Below are 12,244 nucleotides of genomic sequence, written 5' to 3'. Positions count from 1 at the left end.
GAAGAAAAAAAAATGCAGAGACCCAGCCAAGGTTAGCATCTTCCACCCCATCCCACACATCCTGCCTGCACCAATCTCCACACAGCCACGTGAAAAGAGGGCGCAAGTGCACCGAGAAAAGGGGCTGCAAACCTGCTACAAGATGGCCCCAGGAACAATCAACCCCCAGACACGACTGCATCCCTTCTGCTCCAGCACATCATTCAGGAACCTCCAGCCTCAGACACGACTGCATCCCCTCTGCTCCAGCGCATCACCCAGGAACCTCCAGCCCCAGACATGACTGCGTCCCCTCTGCTCCAGCACAGCACCCAGGAACCTCCAGCCCCAAACGCGACTGCATCCCCTCTGTTCCAGCGCATCACCTGGCACCTCCAGCCCTAGATATGATTGCAGCCCCTCTGGTCTAGGGACCCTCTCACATGAAGATGTGGCTGCATCTCAGTATTATAACATGGTTTCTAGGCAAAGACTATTTCTTCAATATCACAGGGCACCGGTGTTTAAGTCTCTTCCATCCTGCTATTTTTTTTTTAATCTGAAACATGACTTTGAAATCTTCTGTCATTCAGTTCCAGACCTGGCTTTTAATAGCCCTTTCCCATTACTCAACTTACCCATCACGTTTTGTGTTAAATACCTAATTATGGCCTTACATATCCCAGTGAGTGTCCTGGAGCAAGACATGTACCAACCACAGCGCTTCTGTGCAGCAGCTTCCTTACTGACTTTTCTCAGAAGTTCATTTCTTCCCCCACTCTCCTGTTTCCCATCTTCTCCCACCTGCCTTCCCCACTTCCGCTCTCTGCTGTCAATGGTTTGCTAAAACTTACTAAATGAGCCTTTCCAAAATGAACAATCAGACAAGGTCTGCTGGAGAGTGCAGTACATATGCCTGCAGATTAGGAAGATATTGCTGTGTTACATCCACTGCATGAAACTAGCAACCTTTTATTTCAGCCTAGGTACTTACACAGTCCCCTTCTCCGTAGCACCTGACCCCCTCCCAGCTCCCTCCATGGTACTGACAGAGAAATGACTTGCTCCAAATCACACAGGTAGCTTAGCAGCACCAGCTACTGAACCCAGGTTCGTTGCTTTAACTGCAAGACCTTTCCTTCTCCATAACACAGGGTAGATCTGGCTTCTCCTGTTCTGTCCCATATCCAGCTGAAGCCTGGTATTTTGAAAGTGCCTGGAAGGGTCTCCATCCCTGCCTCCCTGGAACTGCTGCATTGGTGACTTTACCAGGCCTTCCCTTAGCACACCACAATATCTCGCACCTAGACAGAGCTCTGCATTTCCCAAGCCCTGACAATCCACTTGTGAGGCACTGAACTAGCCGCAGGTCAGACGTGAAGCCAGGATGAGAACTCCAGAGCCCCTGGCTCCCAGCCCAAGCTCCGTTCGCTGGCTACTGGTGCTTCATGCCTCAGCCAAAGGACCGTAAAGAGTGGCTGGAGGAGAAAGCTCGGAGTAAAAATTTCTGCTGACACGGGTGAGATCCTGTACCGGGCCCTCAACAAGAGCCTGTGGTCTTCAGGCATGGAGTAGCCTGTGGTTTCAGCCACCAGCTCTTACCCTGCAACCACCAAGTTTGTTTACAAGCTATAATGACCCAGTGAGTCTGGTTTGTTTAGATGCTATAAATATCGCATGAGCCTTGCTCAGCCTCCCTTATAAACACCCCAGCCCTCAGCTTTGTTTATCAGTTATAAACCATCCAGCAACTCTAGTTTGAGAGGTACCCCATGCAGGCTGTTGCACCATAGGGTGTGGGGGAGGGGGGCGTTGTTTGTTGTAATCCATCTCACTGAACTAGAGAGGGGGCTTAAGTGACTGACATGCTGCCTTTAAAAGACCAGAGGTCAGCCCCCACCTGCTGCAGGGGAATCCTAGCTGGGAAAGCCGCTGGAATTCACACCCAGTAGAGAAGCTGAAGAATGCAGGTGGGTCACGAAGGGACACCGGGCTCTGCGCCCCCCCATCCCAAGCACAGGGATCTCAGAGGGGCAGCCACACAGCTCCTTGTGGCACCCAGGCACTTTGCGGCGGCAAGGTGGAATCACTTCACTTTATGGCAGTTCCTCGGGTTCAGGAGGCTCAAGGTGTAAAGATCACTCCAGTGATCAAGCCAGCGTCACTTCCTTATGGATGGATGAGGCAACCTGGGAGTCTGAAAGCACAGCACTTGGAAGCCACTCCCTTAGCACAGGAGTTAATGACACTGTGGGTATTTGTCATCCAGCTCCAGGGCCAGTGGAAACATCAGCTAGTTGTACTTACTGGTGCACCCAGAGAGCCAGACAATGGGGCGCACTGTAAAGGGTGCTCTCAGGAGGGGGCAGGTGAATTTAAAGGGGAGGCCATGCGGTCCAGGTAGTGGGGTACTGGCATGGGAGTCAGCAAACCTGCACTCTGGGCTTCTCTTTCCCACTGACCTGCTGAGTGGCCTCGGGCAAGTCCCTTCCTCAGTGCCTCAGTTTCTCCATCTGTGAAAGGAGGTGATGCTGCTGTCACCTTTCCAGTGACATATATCACATGCACAATCTGCATTTAAAGAACATTGTTAAGGTGGCAAAGCCAAGCAGTCCAAAGTGAGGAAATGACAGTATTATCCGTATAACCTTAATTCAACCCTTTTGTGCACACAGATTACGATACTGCCTGTAATTATATGATCACAGGCTATTTTTTCCAGAAGACTCCTGCCTCATGGACAGGATGGACAGTGCTCACTTAATGAGCAGTAGTCAATATTTTGCTTTTATCTCATTGGTCAATGTGTGGCTCTCGGCCTTGTTTACAGCACACTGTTCAAATGCTGCTCTTAATACAAAATTATCCATTTCTACATGGGCTTTTCTGTGGCACCCACTATCACTATAATTATTGGAGTGCTTCCTGACTATTAATTAAAGTAGCTTCACAATATCTTTGGGAGATGAGAGAGGTTTATCCCCATTTTACAGATTGGGAACTGAGGCAGAGCGAGATTAAGGTCAAAAGTAGCCACTAATTTTGGGTGCCGACTTTGAGACACCTAGGGCCTGATTTTTCAGGAACTTAGCATCATATATCATGTTATATTTGCAAAGCCCCACTCCATTAACTTCAGTAGTAGCTGTGAGGGAGCACTTCTGCAAGCGAGATCCCCAAGTCTGACATTGGGAACCCAGGAAATGAGGAACACACAATCAGTGACCACATGTGAAAAGTGATTTGTGCAGTGTGACGACTTGGGACTCTGCCTGTACAGGCAATGAATTCAGTGTGAGATGATGGAATTATCTCTGCAAGGATCTTCACCAAGATGCAAACTCCACTTTGAATGTGCTGCCCCTTTGACTTCTTTCTTGGCTGTTTGCACCTGTCTGGGGCTAAAATTCCAAAGGCTGGTGGCAAAAGGATAAAGGAGGGTCCTTGACTTAAAGCGCTCTTTCATTGAAATGGAATAGCTCTAATCAATAGTCTGGCTCCCAGCCAGGAGAATTGATTTGTCAGGGGAGAGGTCACCTTGAAAATAAAGGCACCTGAGGAGGCTGAGCAGGACATCACCTGACAAAGGGAGCTAAAAGTTATAAATGGGCAGGAACTGCTGTTCTTCTTTAGGGCACTTTTACTCCAGCTCAGGATGAAGGAGACACAACCCAGCATCTAGAAGCCCGATGAGGCAGGGAACCCCTGTTTACCTACCTGAATACAGCTGGTCTTCCACGGAAGGGTGAGCTAGTGAGGGGCACCACAGTTAAGATGTTTGTTGTTTTCTATATGATCTGAACTCTATCATGCTTTATCTGTTAAGTTAAAGGGTAATGGCATGAGACTGAAAAGTATCTGCATGTGTTATATCTACATATCCAGGCCTCCCGAGAGAAGAGGCTCACACCTCTGGGTGGAGTCTGGGAGAGGGGGTGTTTAAGTTACTGGGGGTCAGCTGAGCCCAGGGGGTAAGCATTTGGATAGCGAGTGCTAGCCCTCATGAAAGGGTGCTAGTCAGAGGCTCTGTGCCCCAAGAATGTGCCTAGGGATCAGTGGCTGGCTTCTGCTCAGGCTCTGGATTCTTAAAACACCCAGGGACCCAGCAGATAGGTTAACCTCACAGTAGTCTAGTAAGAGGCCAAGAGGGGGCCCTCAATTGGGATCTGTGACACCCAGCGTCACACAGGAACTCTGTGGCAGAAGCAGCTAGAGAATCCAGTTCTCCAAGGCACCATTCAGCTGCCTGAACCATAAGACCCTCCTTTCTCTTCCTGCCTCATTCACTGCCCACCTTCCAGCTTCTGCGACAAATGAAGCAGGGAGTCTTACAGACAATAGCGCCCTTTGCCACACATCCCACAGTAGCTCCATCCTGTGCACTGGATAAGGCAGAGGTCTGGTGGAACTATTGTACATGATAAAACCCCAGGGGGCTGAATTAGGGTTCCACAGACACATTTTCATTCTGGCATTTCCTAACTTTTGAGTGTTTGAATGTGCAATCATATAGTGTTCTTTTAACTTAGATATTTGTGTGTAATATCCTAGATTTTTAAAAAAGTAAATTGAAAAAAACAGAAATACCATCATATGTTGTAACGAAGTGGGAACATTCTTAATGTGTTCTTTGAATTCTATGTGGGTGCCTGTGATGCAGCAGGGAGAGGGGAGTATTAATCTGAGGCCACGTCCAGACTAGGTATTAAAATCGGTTTTAGATACGCAACTTCAGCTACGGGAATAACGTAGCTGAAGTCGAATTTCTAAAATCGAGGTACTCACCCGTCTGGACGGCGCGGCATCGATGTCCGCGGCTCTCCGTGTCCATTCCGGAACTCCGTTCGGATTGATAGAGTTCCGGAATCGATGTAAGCGCGCTCGGGGATCGATACATCGCGTCCAGACTAGATGCGATATATCGATCCCCGAGCAATCGATTTTAACCCGCCAATGCCGCGGGTTAGTCTGGACGTGCGCTGAGAAGGTTGCAGGGGAATTTTGCTGGGACTGTCTGCATTGGGGATGGGAACCTTTCCTTGAGGGACGATACCTGAGCATGTAACATGAGAACCAGGAGGGGGTTTGGAGGCCAAGTGACACCTCTGCCCAGGAAATGAACAAAGGCTGGGGGAGCAGCCGGGGGGAGGCTGAGTGAGATGGCTGGAGGGAGTTTCAGTTTGGAGCTGGCTGGGAAAATGGAGGGGAACCCAGACTGGGCTTTGACCTCCCTGGGGCCCCCCCAAGATGGACCTGAGGGGGTCCTGTTATCTGTACCTGTAAGACCTGTTTTGGACTGTGTTCCTGTCATCTAAATAAACCTTCTGTTTTACTGGCTGGCTTAGAGTCATGGTGAAGCACAGGAAGGGGGGTGCAGGGCCCTGCAGGACCGGCACTAGGGATTTTAGCGCCCTAGGCGCACGGCAATTTCACCGCCCCGCGCGCTGCTCCCGCGGCTCCGGTAGAGCTGCCGCAGTTGTGGCTGTGGACAGTTGGCTGCTCCATGGCTCTGGTGGAGCTGCCGCAGTCGTGCCTGCGGAAGGTCCACCGGAGCCGCGCGAGCAGCCCACCATCCGCAGGCACAACTGTGGCAGCTCCACCAGAGCCTCCTGCCGCCCCCTCCAGCAAAACACCACCCACCAATTATCCTGGCACCCTAGGCGATTGCCTAGGCCGCCTAAATATAAGCGCCAACCCTGGGGCCCTGACTCCCCCACACTCCATGACATATGTACATCCACATGTGTCATCAGCTGAGATAGAACCTTTCACCATAGACCTCTGTCACTAACTAACAGATAGCAATAGTAGGTTGTTATCCTCTATGTGGACCAGCATTACAAGGGGATCAGTTTCATGCTTTGGCAGTGGGTTTCACAGTTATTTACTGACAGCAAAGCAATGGTGAGACTCAGGAATCATAAGATCCATCCCAGGCTTTGGAGGGGAGTGTGTCCTATTGGGCACAGGTTCTTCTGCCCGTTCCTCACTTCCTAAGGTCGATCCCTTCTGCCCTGACCCTTTCGAATCCCTGGTTCCTTGCCCAGCCATTCCCAGTTTCCTCTCTTCCAGCTTCTCATCCAACTTGTACTCTTCCCCCATCCCACCCCCACAGCTTCCAGTCACTCCACTGCAAACATGAGAAACTGGTCAGTCTTAGTGTGAAGAATGTGGGAATTCTGGGTAATAGTTTTATGAGCCATGTGTATGCTTCAGTTTACCCACCCACTTTATATTGCTATCCCTGGGTTTAAATGGGTTGACTTCTGGTAAAGGAAAGGGAAATGAGGCACAGCCAAATGTCATATATGCTGTCTGGGTTGGGACCAGATACTTTAACATGAACTGGCTGGATTCAACAAATGAATGAAAGGCCTGGAAGAGCCAATGGAAGAGCCAATGATCAGAACATTGATACTTAAGGAATAGAAGCCAAACTAGGCTGGACATATGAACACCACATCACTGGAGGCAGAAGACCAAAGGGACAAGGCATGAGGTGGCTGTGGCCATGTCTATACTACAAACTTTGGTCAACACAAGTTATCTCAGTGGACAGCTGCCACAGTTTGTATGTCACTTGGGCACATGCATAATTAGCTGCTTGCATCAGTGCTGCGTGTGCTCACCAGATGTGCTTGTGTCAATGTAAAGTGTGGTGCACCACAAATAGGCATTCCAGTGTCCCATTTGCACCCATCAGGCACAATGCCTTTTGGGATACTTTTGCAATGTTTTGTGAGATAGAAATGACTCACCTCCAGGGCTGACAAGAGGGGGGGAAGCCGGTAAAAATTACCGGGGCCCAGCAGTCCGGAAGGGGGCCTGGGGCGGGGCTTCCCCGGCTTTGTCGGCCCTGTTTAGCCTGTCCGCCCTTGATGGGGGGCCCAAAAAAAAATTTTCACCAGGGCCCGAACCCGCTCTCGGTGGCCCTGCTCACCCTGGGATCTCTGGGAGCTAGAGGTCAAGTTCCCAGCACGCTACTTTCTCCATCCCATAATGCCATCCATGTCTCATCATTTTCATGCCATTTTTTAAAATCCCACATGGCACTTTTCCATGTCCGCTCTCTGACAGAAGCATAGACCCTGCAGAGTTTTATGCTATTCTCATGAACGCTGTAAATACAGGATGCATGATCCTCTTCTATTTGCACACCTGCAGGAAGTGCAGCAACAACAGGGGACGTGACTGTTTCTCTGAGGACAGTGTGCTGTGGGCCATAGCAAAAAACAATTCAAGGTTGGCGGTGCTGTTCACAGAGCAGATGCAGGAGGTGAAACGCCACTTCTGGGCCCAAAAAACAAGCATTGACTGGTGGGACTGCATTGTAGTGCTGGTTTGGAATGACAAGCAGTGGCTGCAGATCTTTTGGATGCAAAAGGCCACATTCCTGGACCTATGTGTAGTGCTTGACCCAGTTTGTTTCCAGCGCAGGGACGCCAGAATGAGAGCTGCATTGACAGTGGAGAAGCAAGGGGCGATCGCGCTCTCAAAGCTTGAAATGCTGGATCGCTACTGCTTAGTGGTAAATCATACAATCACAGAACTGGAAGGGGCCTCAAGAGATCATCTAGTCCAGATCCCTGCACACAAGACAGGACTAAGTATTATCTAGACCATCCCTGACAGGTGTTTTTCCAACCTACTCTTAAAAATCCCCAATGATAGACATTCCACAACCTCCCTAGGCAATTTATTCCAGTTCTTAACCACTCTGACAGTTAGGAAGTTTTTCCTAATGTCCAACCTAAACCGCCCTTGCTGCAATTTAAGCCCATTGCTTCTTGTCCAGTCCTCAGAGGTTAAGAACAATTTTTCTCCCTCCTCCTTGTAACAACCTTTTATTTACTTGAAAACTGTTATCATTTCCCCTCTCAGTCTTCTCCTCTCTAGACTAAACAAACCTATTTTTTTCAATTTTCCCTCATAGGTCATGTTTTCTAGACCTTTAATCATTTTTGTTGCTCTTCTCTGGACTTTCTCCAATTTGTCCACATCTTTCCTGAAATGTGGCGCCCAGAGCTGGACACAATACTCCAGTTGAGGCATAATCAGCACGGAGTAGAGCAGAAGAATTACTTCTTGTGTCTCGCTTACAGTACTCCTGCTAATAGATCCCAGAATTATGTTTGCATTTTTTCCAACAGCATTATACTATTCATTCATATTTAGTTTGTGATCCACTATGACCCCACCGATCCTTTCCGCAGCACGCCTTCCTAGGCAGTCATTTCCCATTTTGTATGTGTGCAACTAATTGTTCCTTCCTAAGTGGAGTACTTTGCATTTGTCCTTATTGAATTTCATCCTATTTACTTCAGACCATTTCTCCAATTTATCCAGATTATTTTGAATTTTAATCCTATCCTCCAACGCACTTGCAACCCCTCCCAGATTGGTATCATCTGCAAACTTTATAAGTGTACCCTCTATGCCATTATCTAAATTATTGATCAAGATATTGTACAGAACCAGACCCAGAACTGATCCCTGCAGGACTCCACTCATTATGGCCTTCCAGCATGACTATGAACCACTGATAACTACTCTCTGGGAACGATTTTACAACCAGTCATGAACCCACCTTATAGTAGCTCCATCTAGGTTGTATTTCCCTAGTTTGTTAATGAGAATGTCATGTGAGACAGTATCAGAAGTCTTACTAAAGTCAAGATATATCACATCTACCGTTTCCCCCCCATCCATAAGCTTATTACCCTGTTAAAGAAAGCTATCAGGTTGGTTCGACATGATTTGTTCTTGACAAATCCATGCTGACCGTTATTTATCACCTTATTATCTTCTAGGTGTTTGCAAATTGATTACTTGATTATTTGCTCCATTATCTTTCTGGGTACAGAAATTAAGCTAACTGATCTGTAATTCCCCAGGTTGTCCTTAATTTGCCTTTTTATAGATGGGAACTATGTTTGCCCTTTTCCAGTCTTCTGGAATGTCTCCTGTATTCCATGACTTTTCAAAGATAATTGCTAATGGCTCAGATATCTCCTCAGTCAGCTCCTTGAGAACTGTAGGATGCATTTCATCGGGCCCTGGTGATTTGAAGACATCTAACTTGTCTAAGTAAGTTTTGACCCATTCTTTCCCTATTTTAGACTCTGATCCTACCTCATTTTCACTGATATTCACTATGTTAGACATCCAATTGCCAGCAACCTTCTTGGTGAAAACTGAAACAAAGAAGTCATTAAGCACCTCCGCTATTTCCACATTTTCTGTTATTATTCCCTCACCCGCCCTTATTGAGTAATGGGCCTACCCTGAACTTGGTCTTCCTCTTGCTTCTAATGTATTTGTAGAATGTTTTCTTGTTTCCTTTTATGTCCCTAGTTATTTTGATCTCGTTTTGTGCCTTGGATTTTCTAATTTTGTCCCTACATACTTGTGTTATTTGTTTATATTCATCCTTTGTAATTTGACCGAGTTTCCACTTTTTGTAGGATTCTTTTTTGAGTTTTAGATCATTGAAGCCCTCCTGGTTAAGCCAGGGTGGTCTCTAGCCATACTTCTTGTCTCTTCTATGCAGTGGGATAGTTTGCTCTTGTGCCCTTAATAATGTCTCTTTGAAAAACTGCCAACTGTCTTCAATTGTTTTTCCACTTAGACTTTCTTCCCATGGGATTTTACCTCCCTGAGTTTGCTAAAGTCTGCCTTCTTGAAATCCATTGTCTTTATTGTGCTGGTCTCCCTCCTAGCATTCCTTGGAATTGTGAATGCTGCCATTTCATGATCACTTTCACTCAAGTTGTCTTCCACTTTCAAATTCTCAACCAGTTCTTCCCCATTTGACAAAATAAAATCTAGAACAGTCTCCTCCCTAGTAGCTTTCTCCACCTTCTGAAAGAAAAAAATTGTCTCCAATACATTCCAAGAACTTGTTGGATAATCTGTCCTGCTGTGTTGTTTTCCCAACAGATGTCTGGGTAGTTGAAGTCCACCATCACAACCAAGTCCTGTGCTTTGGATGATTTTGTTAGTTGGTTAAAAAAAAGCCTCATCCACCTCTTCTTCCTGGTTTGGTGGTCTATAGTAGACCCCTACCATGATATCACTCTTGTTTTTTACCCCTTTTATCTTTACCCAGAGACTTTCAACAAATCTGTCTCTTTTTTTCTATCTCAACCTCAGTCCAAGTGTACACATTTTTAATATATAAAGCAAGACCTCCTCCATTTTTTCCCTGCCTGTCCTTCCTGAGCAAGCTGTATCCTTCTATACCAATATTCCAGTCATGTGTATTATCCCACCAAGTCTCCGTGATGACAATTATGTCATAGTTGTAGTTATTTACTAGCATTTTGAGTTCTTCCTGCTTATTCCTCATACTTCTCGCATTAGAATACAGACATCTACCATACTGATTTGATTCCCCCCAACCCTGCCAGTTCTGTCTTGTATCTCTCTTATTTCTGCTATAACAGCCCATGCTCCCACCACAGTGGGGGCCATTGTCATGTAAGTGTGTAGGGCCATTAATCGTCTCCTGTTACACAGGACTGATTCTTGGGCAATGTGCAGGGAATAGCTTGCAGCCATGGGGTTCCCGCACTGAGGTGGGGCAATAGACAGCTCATCTTGCCACACAGTACATCAGCCGAAAGGGTTACTTTTCTATGGCTATGCAAGCAGTGATGGTTCACTGGGGACACTTCACCAATATCAGTGTGGGCTACTCAGGGACAGTACATGACACTTGCATCTTTAAGAACACAGGACTGTTCAGAAAGCTGCAAGCAGGGACATTCTTTCCAGCCCAGAGCATTACCAATACTCAAATGCTCAAATGCGAATTGTAATTCTGGGGGACCCAGCCTACCCCTGCTCCTTGGGCTCATGAAGCCATACATGGGCCTCCTTAGCAGCACCAAGGAAAAATTCGACTACTGGCTCAGCAGCTGCAGAATGTCTGCTGAATGTGCTTTTGATAAATTGAAGGGACTCTGGCAGTGTTTACTCACTAGACTGAGACACAGTGAGAAAAAAAATCTCCTTGGTTATAGCTGCCTGTTGTGTCCTGCACAATATCTTTAAGGCAAAGGGGGAAAAGCTGCTGCCAGGGTGAAGGGTGAGTGGCTGTCTACCACCTTTGAACACCCAGACACATGTGCTATTACAAGAGCCCCAATGCTGCTGCTGGCAGGATGGTGAACATCCCCAAAACCCACAGGACTTACTGCAAGAAATATGACAAGCAGCAGCTGCACAAAGTGACCGAGTACAAGAAGGGCAAGGACTCTATGCTCAGGGAAAGAGGAGATATGATCAGAAGCAGAGTGGTTATAGTGGTCAGACAAAGCCTATCTTCCGTAAGAAGGCCAAGACCACAAAGAAAATTGTGCTGAGGCGTGAGCGTGTGGAGCCCAACTGCAGGTCCAAGGGAATGCTACAGTGGCTGACTGTTAAAGTGCTCTTTCAAAGCCTCCATTAACTGCATAGCTTCATTTATTTTCTTTCCACATTGTTTAATGGATTCCATAACAATGAACAAGAGGGAGTTTAGAACTGGATCACTTGGCCCTTTCTCTTCTTGTCTCCTCCCAGCTCAAAGTGCTTTCACTTAGGTTGGACATTAGGAAAAAGTTCCTAACTGTCAGGGTGATTAAACACTGCAATAAATTGCCCAGGAAGGTTGTGGAATCGCCATCTCTGGAGATATTTAAGAGTAGGTTAGATAAATGTCTATCAGGGATGGTCTAGACAGTATCGGGTCCTGCCATGAGGGCAGGGGACTGGACTCGATGACCTCCCAAATTCCCTTCCATTCCTAGAGTCTATGAATCTATGAATGCTGGCCATTAAGAGGTGCAAGCCCTTTGAGGTGAGAGGAGACAAGAAGAGAAAGGGCCAGGTGATCCAGTTCTAAACTCCATCTTGTTCATTGTTATGGAATCCATTAAAGAATGTGGAAAGAAAAGAAAAATGAAGCTATGCAGTTAATGGAGGCTTTGAAAGAGCACTTTAACAGTCAGCCACAGTAGCATTCTCTGCTGGAACGTTCTCTGGGCCTGGAACTTTGGGTGTCACTTAAGAATTGTATAGTGCTTGCTGTACATTTATAAATGTGGCTGGATGTATTCCTGAAGCTATGAATTCTGTGGTGCTTGGTGTGCACTTACAAGTACTGTTTTCTTTGAGTACCACTATGCATTCTGCAATATTTATTGTGAAGTAATCAAGATAATAGAGTGTTTGTATTTAGGAAAAAACAGTGCAGAAAATCAATGTGCAAACCCCAAAACAA

The 12,244-nt window shown here is 46.8% G+C and overlaps 1 pseudogene; it reads left to right on the top strand.

Annotated features, from left to right (window-relative positions):
* Window positions 1–11,144: 11,144 nt before the first annotated feature.
* LOC127054486 (60S ribosomal protein L36a-like) lies at window positions 11,145–11,907 on the top strand (annotated as a pseudogene).
* Window positions 11,908–12,244: the final 337 nt, after the last annotated feature.

The sequence above is a fragment of the Gopherus flavomarginatus genome, chromosome 6 (assembly GCF_025201925.1).
Source record: "Gopherus flavomarginatus isolate rGopFla2 chromosome 6, rGopFla2.mat.asm, whole genome shotgun sequence".
Taxonomy (NCBI): Eukaryota; Metazoa; Chordata; order Testudines; family Testudinidae; genus Gopherus; species Gopherus flavomarginatus.
This window is presented reverse-complemented; position numbering and strand designations above follow the sequence as displayed.